Below are 11,084 nucleotides of genomic sequence, written 5' to 3' on the forward strand. Positions count from 1 at the left end.
CAGTCGGGAGTTGCTAAATGTAAATAATTAAGTCACATGTAATCTAACTTAGTTACTTTCAACAAGTAAGTAAAGTAACTCAGTAATCAGATTACTTTTTCAGGTAATCTGTGGCAACACTGGTGGAGTCGTGCTCTTTTATGAATTACTACAACTAATAACTGAAGGTTTACATCCACCGGACACACAGATATCTGAAAACTAAAACATATACCTGGACATACCTTTAAAGTTCTATACATGCTTTTAACACACATTTCAGAATAATAATCAAACCAGAAATACGTCCATTACTATTGATACTTGGATTTGAACCAACCTGAATACTGACATTTGGTTTGACATTAAGTTTAACAAAATGATGGAACATACAGTATTTTTGACAGTTTTAGATGAAACTGACCACATTTATTTGCTCAAATGTTTTTGGTTTTGTACGATTCTCTTCTCTCTGTTTGATGAAATGTTTGCAAATCTTAAAACATGAAATATGCACTCACTGCTTCTGCATTTGTGGCATTCAAATACATTATTTGAGCATTAAAAATGGCTTTACAAAGCATTAAAGTTGACTTGCTTCTGCCACATAAACCCTGTTCCACCTCTTGCAGCCGAGGGAAACGCAGTCATACTTACTCTGCTCTAACTTTGTTAAATATCTGCAGGTAAATTTAAACTTCCTTACAACATGAAAACAATAGAAGTTTATTTTTGTTGCGCATGTCGAAATGTCCGTTAGAAAAAAAGTTCAACAGATGCCAACATTGGGAGCAAATTGTGAGCACCTGGTTACAGTCTGGTTCCATGAAAGTGAATTGACTGCTGATAACACAGTTATAAGTTACATTGACAATCGTATGTTCATGCCAGGTCTAAGCAGAGGGGAGTCCTCACATACACTTTTTGTTTTGATTCAAAGAAGAATTGAATTCCTTAGCACGATTGATAAAAAATGTACATAAATGTGTTCTGGTTGTAAAACTTACATTAGCTCCAACTCAAAATGTATAGATTATATTTGTGGTTTCACACTTCTATGTCATAAAATACTTTTGGCTCCTCCCCTTATAAGTCATCCTTTGAAAGCATGAAACCTGCCATATGCACTTTTAATAGTTTATGCAAACTGATGAGCTGATTCAATGAAAAGAGTTGAATGCGACTTCAATAGCGTTTAAAGTTTCTGCAACAAAATAAATGACACTATTAAGGCCGACGCAGACCAGAACGCAGCGCCCTCTGACCAGCGCCCATGTGGGATTTCAACACCCGTCACGGCACTTCAAGTTCCTCATTCAGTCATGTCTTAGTCTTCCTGGGTTTGGCTCTGCCATCTCTAATCATTCCAAAGGTTTAGTAAGCTATAGCTTTGCTTCGCTTTAAGAAAACACCTGCATTTACGCCAAAGTGGCTAATTATGTACGCACACGTTCATGTTGCTTTTTTTTCCCCTCGCTGAGGGTCATATATGGAAATAAGATAAGATAATCCTTTATTGATCTCACAACGGAGAATTCACTTGTTACATTCAGCATTCAATAAAATTACTGAAGAGTGTGAGTTAAATAGTAGAAAAAAGAGGTATCTTATGTACAGTAAGTAAAAGCAAAGATCCTAGGGGACAGAATTGTAACAATAAAGAAAAAATAAAAGTAGAATAAAAATAAGAAAAGACTATAAAAAGTAGAATATCGAGGTGCAAAGTGCACAGTCCTAGTGCAGGTTGTCAGTAAGTGACGCTGGTAAAGGGAATAAAGTGGTGCTGATACAGAGATTATTGCACGTTTTTGCAAAGGGGTTATTGCACATGTTGCTTTACACTTACGACTTTGGCCCTTCTTTTACAGGGCGTTGGTGTTGTGGGACCAGTCCTGTTTATTGTTGAGGGGAACACCCAGGTACTTGAAACTGTCAACCACCTCAATGAAGTCGAAGTCGATCACCATCTCCTTTGTCTTACAGGTGCTCAAGCTCACCCAAATGAGGTACCAAAAGATTTTTTGTTTTACGATACTGCCCCTACCGGAGCTTTGCGGTCGGTACCAAGTAGGTACTGTTTAAGGGTACCCAGCCTTACCCTGCAGTGGCCAAGCACTGAGTCAGCTGCTACAGTGCTGTGTGTCGTATATGCTTCAGGACATGATGACATTGAAACATCATCTTTCATGATGATCATCATGAACTTAAATCTATGAAGGCTGTTCGTCCCAGTGAAGCTGGTAAAGCTTCTTTAGGACCAGGGGCCTCATTTATCAAGCTTGCTGCGCACAAAATGAGGCCAAAACTTTGCGTAGTCGCTCCTCTGCGCCAAAGTTGGTATTTATAGAAAACAAACTGAACGTGAAACATTGCGCTCCTCCACGCAAACTAAAGAGCTCCCGTACGAGGTACGCACTTTTCAGATACACTGAGAGACGGGAGAGCAGAGACATCACTGGTTTGAGGAAGTCAGGTTTGGTTAGGTTTGAAATGGTTTGAATTTACTTTCTTCAGCAAAGACAAAGATTAGAATGAAATAGGCAACTTATTACGATGTTTGTTAATATTGGTGCGCACATACATGCACGCTCGTACCCGTGCACGTATGCGCACTGGCGCTAAAGCCTTTTAAACGGGAAGCAGGAATGACCCCGCTGTCCTGTGCTTTGAGTCATCTCTGGACATAAGTCTGACCAACTGGGTTTATGTCCAAAGCTCGGGTCACATGACCTTCAGACGAGGCCGTCTTTACGCAGTGCGCACCGGCACCGCGGCTCCACTGCCCACGCCCTCCTGAGACACCACCACTGACCTCTCCTCCCTCACTCACACCACCCGGACACTGACCTCTCCTCACCCACTCACACCACCCGGACACTGACCTCTCCTCACTCACACCACCCGGACACTGACCTCTCCTCACTCACACCACCCGGACACTGACCTCTCCTCACTCACACCACCCGGACACTGACCTCTCCTCACTCACTCCACCCGGACACTGACCTCTCCTCACTCACTCCACCCGGACCGAACCGCTGCTTCATCCTACACAGAACATGACCTAATGTACAGCGTGTGCCGTTTGGAGTTTGGAGTTTGACTGAAATGCCCCACAGTTTATTGTGTTTTATTGGCAAATCCAAATCTTGCTATTGGCAAATCTAGCCGACACTTAAGGCTCTTCTTTACGTTGTAAACATGTGTTTTGGAAAGTTTTATTGATATTAATATGTATAAAGATGCCAATACGTGTGATCAGAGAAGCAGAGTTCACGCAGAGGGCGTGGCGTGATGTCCGCAGCTTTCTGCTCCAGGTGGAATCAGCGAAGGAAAGATTGCGGTCAGGTGTGCGTACCGCCGCATACGCAGGGTTTTATAGATCGGAAATAAACTTTGCGTATGAATTTTTTTGTTACTTTCCTACGCACTTTCAAAGTCAGAGTCTCACGCACAGTTTGATAAATGAGGCCCCAGGTCATGGAGGCTTGTCGACTTGCATTTAAAAGGACACTCCGTCCCTGGGTGGGCTTGAACCACCAACCTTTCGGTTAACAGCCGAACGCGCTAACCGATTGCGCCACAGAGACTCTGTGCTGGCTCATTCGAGTGTCAAACTGTGATCTTCAGTTCAGCTTGAACAGACAGTTTTCACTTTAGCTTAAAAAAAAAAAGAAACTTCTGCATTGGCCGGGAATCGAACCCGGGCCTCCCGCGTGGCAGGCGAGAATTCTACCACTGAACCACCAATGCATGTGAACACACCAACACACACACAAACACACGCACACACTCAGACCCCTCTACACTACTTAGTGGGGTCCCCTGATGGGACAGCTCTGTAGGACCAAAGCTGAGTCCAAAACCAGTAAATAGGTTAGAGGTTTAAGCCAAAACCGAACATACGTCAGTCGGCCATGATAAGAAGTGTCTGAATAATGCTCAGAGAAGAAGGAGGCAGGGGAAGGAGCCGTAAGCTTCCTATCCTTTAGCAGAGGGACCTCTGGGGGTTCCTCTGCTAAAGGAGCTATGAGCCATCCCACAAGCCCCCGCGCTGTCGGCTTGTCTAAACGACTGAAGCTCCAGGTCTTCACTGCATAGGGACCTTATGGTTGACCTTATCACATGATAAAGGAACAGTAGGATCTGGACCCTGGAGCTATAATGTGAGCCTTTCTGAATGAGCTACAGACATGGCTTTGACGAGCCTGGGAAAACTCATTCTGATTTGTGCGCTTCAATCATTTCAAGCTGCTCAGCAACCTAGAGACCAAGGCCGAAATCTTTGCATGGGTTTGGGGACCAATCACAGAACGGGGAGGGACGGCAAGACAGAAGCTAGTTTGATTACGGTTCCAAAATGACGGCAGCCGATGCAAAACCACAAAAGTTTATTTTAAAAGTATGTCATCGGGTACAACTGATACGACTGGCGATGGGCTACGTGCAGACGCATATGATAGACATTCATAGCGCCGATAAACAGGTAAACCACACCTCTCCTATGGGAACATGAATTGGTGGTTCCCAGACTACATACCTTGTGATATTTTGGCTTTAGCTTTAGAGCTGTGGGAATGTATTCTGGCCAGCCGGTGCTGAAGAGAATATTTCCACACGGAACAGTGTAAAGTTACAGCATAGTACTAAACATATTTTAAAAAGTGCATTACAGAAGTAAAAAACTGTATGAACTAAGTCTTTCAAAAGATTCAGGACCCCCCCTCCCTCTGCTGTGGCCAAGAGTTCCGTCAGTTGCTACTGAATTATGTGAGTCTGAGGAAAGTCAGAAGAAACCCCGTGAGCAGCATGCTTTTCTCTAATTTTCCACAAAGCATGTTGCTTCCCACCCTCTCCAGTGCTTGTGATTTGTGACACTGAAGCATCATCTTCCATGATGATGATCACAAACTTCAGTCTAAGAAGGCTGTTCGTCCCAGTGAAGCTGCTTAAACTTCTGTAACTTTGTTCCAGGTCAAGGAGGCGTGTGGACTTTCATTGATAAAAGCTCTCCGTCCCTGGGTGGGCTTGAACCACCAACCTTTCGGTTAACAGCCGAACGCGCTAACCGATTGCGCCACAGAGACTGTGTCCCAATGAGTGAGGGAAGCACCAGTGTGACGGGACGGCTAATACACCACCTACTGACTACAGAAGGGCCAGTTTTATGCAAAAACCTTACACATTGCAAAAACAAACAGTTTTCAGAGATAGTCCCACCAGGAGAGGAGAAGCAGATGCTAATGCAGGAGGAGGCGGTGAATGTCCGTGTCATGATATGAGCTAAAACACAGGTCGTAAGCTTCATGGAAAATGCATACGAGCCATCGCTGTTATGGTTTTCTTCCACAATTGTCGCCGGATGTTTTGGTGAATGGTCGGCTGCTGCATCCAGACCTCTAACACGGTTTTATAAAATGATCCATATGTTACAGCACAAAAGGGAGTTGCTAAATGTAAATAATAAAGTCACATGTAATATAACTTAGTTACTTTCAACAAGTAAGTAAAGTAACTCAGTAATCAGATTACTTTTTCAGGTAATCTGTGGCAACACTGGTGGAGTCGTGCCCTTTTATGAATTACTACAACTAATAACTGAAGGTTTACATCCACCGGACACAGATATCTGAAAACTAAAATATATACCTGGACATACCTTTAAAGTTCTATACATGTTTTAAGGCGAGACACGTCAGGTGAAAGTATTGATTTTTCACACAGTGGTCAAAGTGGAGATTTGTATCTATTTTCCTCCCTTTACATCTTAGTTTTCATGTCAGATATAAAAATGACAAAACTCACCCGCATGATGTTTATTTTATGATGTTTTGTCTGCGAGGTGGAGGCAACCCGGAAGCAGCTGCTGCGCCGCGTAGAAAGTCCGTCTTTCCCGCGGGTTTTCATTCATAAATATTGACAGATTTTACATCCACGTGTCCTGCTAAGGGGCCCCGTGATGACGATTTCACCCAAATATGGCATTTTTCCTCCTACGAGACGCCTGGTCAGGCCTGGTGCGGAAAAGTCGGAGAACAGGCCGAGCATGCGCACTCGCTACAAAACTTCAGGGCTGGTTTTCTCTGAATGAGAGAAGCCGCACTCGGGCAGAGCCTGAGCCCTTATACACTCAAAAAAGACAAACTGGTGGGCTGTTACATTAATTAAACTGTAACATGTATTATGGAAGCTATACTTTCATGTTTTCAAGATAAACATAATAAAATCATGATGGATGCATGAAATCAGACAACCAACGTAATTTATTAAATTCAATCATGTTGTCTTAACGTGAATCAATCACGTTGATATGATGGGCGGGAAAAGCCAAACGAATTTTTCGCGAGAAGACATCGCTCTCGCGATACTTCACAAGGAAGCATGGGAAGAAGACCGTTAGGCATGCACATGGAGAAGGTAAGCTGAAATCCATTATCCATCTAAATGTAAACGAAGTACTATGCAGAAATACCTGTAGTCCATCATTTTCATCGATAAGATGATCGTTTTTTTTTTTTTTTTAAATGTCAGACTAAACTAAAGTCGTCGTCACAGGGCTCTAGACGAGGTCGTTCGCGAACGTGAACGATGTCTGCAAACGTTTTTTTTTACTTTTTTTTTTTTTTAGTTTGCAGGTTTATCCAGCTACACGTTCACGCAGCTCTGTGCAACACTCTCCTCAGAGAGAAAAATCGAGAAAGGCAAATAAGAATAAGAGAATGGGATCAGGCGGAGAGAGAAAGAGAAAGGAGGTGAAACACCTGCAGCCAGCCCGTGCGTGAGGAACGAACGAGCGGTTTACACGAAATCAAGATCCCTACAAACGTAAACTAATCCATACATGTAATAAGCGCATCTGTATCCTGTAGTCATTCTTTATTTGAGATAAATCCGCCACATATTTTAGGTTTTATGGATATATAAAGTTACGCTAGGTTTGTGGAGTGAAATGTAAACAATGCGATCACACGCGGAGCTGCGATGCGTCGTAATGTCGTCTTTTCCACTCATCCACTCCGATTACAAAAACAACACAAGTAGGAGTACAGGAGTACAGGCTAAAGTTTTGACTGTATTCAGTGAGCTCTGGAGTCTGTATCTCTCAGGGCGAGGTACAGTAGCTTGACCAGAGCAGGAAAAGAAACGGGGGCGGGGCTGATCCAAGCAGCAGGGACAGGGGAGAGGCTATGCGAAAAACACTTAACATTTTTTACTGTTGATAAAAAATGACATGCATGAAAGTAATATCAGCTTTAAAAGTGTGTGTGTTGCTATAGTAACCAATGGTTGCACCACCTCGAAAAATAAACTTTGATTCTTGAAAACAACACAGACAATAGCATTATTATAGCAATTTCTTTCTTGATTTTAGTTGATTGGTGCAGGGAGTAGTTGAAAAAGCTCATTCAACAAGCCATGAATTAAAATCTCTGCTAAATTAGTCTGAAATTTAAACTGTAGGCTATGTGTAAAAAAAAGGAAGTGCAATTAGGGAATCAAAAGTGATGGCTGTTTTTGGTGAGCCAATCCAAGTGATCTGGTTCACTAAATTGTAAACAGCGCAGCGGCAAACAATAGGGAGAACTGTAAAAAAAAAATAAACAAAAAGTGCTCTAGGATGAAAAACTTTTGCTTTTTTTTTCTCTCCTCTAATGCACTTTTTCTCTCTTTACAGTCTGTCGTGTAATGGCTGCCCCAGTGAAACTAAGAATCATACTAGGAGAAAACAAGATTGATTATTCCAGGTGGAATTCTGGAGTCTGTCAGTGAACTCGCACAGCAAATAAAAGAGACAGTGTGGAATAGAGGGGGTTTTCAGGCTTCAATTCATGGATGCAGAATTTGGGAATGAAGTCAGCAACTTGCTGTCAATATCGGAAGTCCGGGACAAAGGCTCCACACCACCTCCCTCCAAAACTCCTCCCTCCTCAGCTTCGTTCTCCTGCTCTCCAAGTGACTCCTCATCACTTTCAGCTGGCTGCACTTTTGATACAGATATAGTATCTCTTCCCGAGTCGATCTTCTCAACATCCACTGTGTGGCCTGTGGTCTTTCAGGTTCCCAGGTTCTCCTATGATGCTGAGCTACAGCTGGACAGGGCCAATGCTGCTTTCAAAGCAACTGGAACTTTGTTCAATCCTGATGTGAAACTAAAATCGGCCATTCTTAATGGCTTAGCTGACACAATCATCCAGTACAAACTGTACCTCTCTGACTCTGAGTTAAACGATGTGGCAGAAGCTCTTATATCAAAACATCCATGTTTGAAAGAGCCAGGTTCTGTCTGTGGATATCTCGGGTGGAAGCTAAGCTTGAAGTATAAACTCACTAACTACAGAGCAAAGCTCAGGTTGAGTGCCCTGAAGTTACAGTAAATTCCCTAAAACAAAAGCCTGAAGACAAATGTAGTCCTGCCTATGGCGTGAAAAAAAAAAAAGAAGTGAATTACTGCCCAACCTATCCAACTGGTGAAACAAAAGAGACACTAGAAGTCATAAGAGTAGCCCTCCTGTCAGAAGTACAGAAAAGAAATAACGACGACAAGGTGGCAAGGATGATGGACAAGACCTTCGCAGTCAGAAGGGAAGAGGTAGTCCGAGAGGTACCCATGATAGCAGATTTCAAAACAAGGTGGCCGGCTCTCTTCCATGTGTGTGAGGTAAGAATGAATGTGTGATGGAATAAACTGATATTAATTTAATACACATTGCTACATTTGAGAAATACAAAACTCCTTCAGAGTGAGACGTCTGTCTTCCTCTGAAACCTTTTTCAACTAATTGTCATTTGTCATTGTAGGTGAGGTCCGAGTTCAAGAGAATCACAACAATGCATCTGCAGTCATGTTCTTCCCTGAACTGGATGCTAACTCTGCAAATCCAAAAAAAGGTGCCGTACAAGGGAGAAAAATCAAGACCATCACGGTACCCAACACAGGTATGATAACAATGGGAGAAAAACTGTAATTGTACTGCTGTGCAGGATAATGAAGCATTATATTTTTAAATTTCACTGAAAACCTGACCATTCTGGAACTGGCTAATGTTCTGAAAATAAGGGACATACTTGAATCAATTCCTGTACACTTGTATAGATTTCACTGAAATTAGTGGATTTACAGGAAAGGTTGCTCTAATCTCTAAATGCCTTCAATGTTGTGACTTCCTGTGGATGTAGTTAAAAGTTGTCTAAGCTTTGTGAAACCTGCTCTGCTGGCTGGTTGAGATGGTGTTCCCTAACATTGTTATTTTGTTTTTTGTTTTAGCTTTTCTCTCTGATCTGCATACTGAGATCGACCACGCTGACGTTAGGCGAGAATGCGTCCGGTGAAGCTGGTGAAGACATGGTATGTTAATTTATCTTTTATGCTTGCTGAGGTTTTGATCCGTTGGTTTGAATGGGGTTTCCTCTGGGTTCCAATCAGCTGTAAAATTCGGAAAGATAAGACCTTAAAAATCTCTTTGAAATCTACCTACTTGCTGTCTGCATTGTATGTAACAGCAGTCTATGTTAAAGGAACAGGCCACCGTTATTCTATACTGAGATATGTTCTTACCTTAGCTTAGACGAGTTCTTTAGGACCTGTCTGATCTTCCCCCGTGCCTTCAGTCACGTAAACACAGCGCAGACGGCGTTAGCATTTAGCCTCTCCCTCTCTCCTCTATAGCTCCAAAACAGGTCAAGATAGAAGCTACCAAGCTCTTCCACGTTTTCCCTATTTAAATATGGTTACGTGAAGTGTTCCACTACAACGTAGTTACCAGGAGTAGTTTGGCATCCGCACAGTAAAGTGAAGATTACTGCGCGGATTTCGAACAACTCCTGGTATTATTACGCCTTACAATATAGTTCCCCCTTTTATCCGTTTAGAAAATCCACATTGTTTAATTTTGTGTAATTATACTTTGTAGTGTAACACTTCACGTAACCAGATTTAAAAAGGGAAAACGTGGAAGAGCTTGGTAGCTTCTATCTTGACCTGTTTTGGAGCTATAGAGGAGAGAGGGAGAGGCTAAATGCTAACGCCGTCTGCGCTGTGTTTACGTGCCTGAAGGCACGGGGGAAGATCAGACAGGTCCTAAAGAACTCGTCAAAGCTAAGGTAAGAACATATCTCAGTATGGAAAAACGGTGGCCAATTCCCTTAAGCTCGTGCATGACGATGGAGGGATTGTAGCCAACAATTGTGGTGAATAAGCGGCATTTCAGCAAGTGCAGAGCATGCTGGTCCAGGTTAAAGGTCAGGACTACCCAGCTTGTATCCCAAACTGTTAACATGACTGAGTGTGACACAGATAATGAATATTTTGAATGTTGAAAATCGATGTTTTAAAGAATTCTGTAAGAAACGGGGACACAGTGTTACTGGGAAGAGAAAAAGAACTTGTGGCCCTTTGTAAACCAATAAATAAATAAAAACAGTTGTTGTATTAAGTAAATAGACCTATTGGTTACAAATAGCATTACTATAGCTATATATCAAATTTACTAATTTAATCCATTCGTCACGATGTTCTGGCTCTTTTCTTTCAGTAGGAAATGTGATGAGTATGTATGGGTTCCTTTATTGCACTCGTGAATAGAGTAAGAGTAGAGTAGTAGAGTAAGTTCCATAGATGATCAAGCCCACGTGGACAGTCGCACTGCAATGGAGAATGAATGCGAACCTGGCATATCGCCGTAAAACCACTTTAAGCGACGTAATAGTCACTAAATAGCCAGTTGTTCTACTATGATAGTCTGGTTTTAATGGGCTTTGTTGACACCGTGGGTAGCTGTGAACATTGACCGGAATATTACCATGCATGCGTACTGACAATGCTGATTTGGCTTGTAGGGGGAGGAAAATAAATAATTTTACATTTTTAACTTTCGTTTTATTACTCCTTCTGTCTCTTCCCTCCAACCACCTGTTCACCACAGACATGGACTTAAAGAGATCCATGTCTGGACCCTCCAGGTTAATCAAGAGGAGATTTGTTCATCTTTTTTTTTTTTTTTTGTGTCACAGACGGCCATGGCAGAGACACTCTTTGGAATCTTCGTCATGCAACATGAAGGAGCAGAGCCTGGTGATGACCCTGAGGATTTTGGAATTATTCTGGA

The sequence above is a fragment of the Gobius niger genome (assembly GCF_951799975.1).
Source record: "Gobius niger genome assembly, chromosome: 13".
Taxonomy (NCBI): Eukaryota; Metazoa; Chordata; class Actinopteri; order Gobiiformes; family Gobiidae; genus Gobius; species Gobius niger.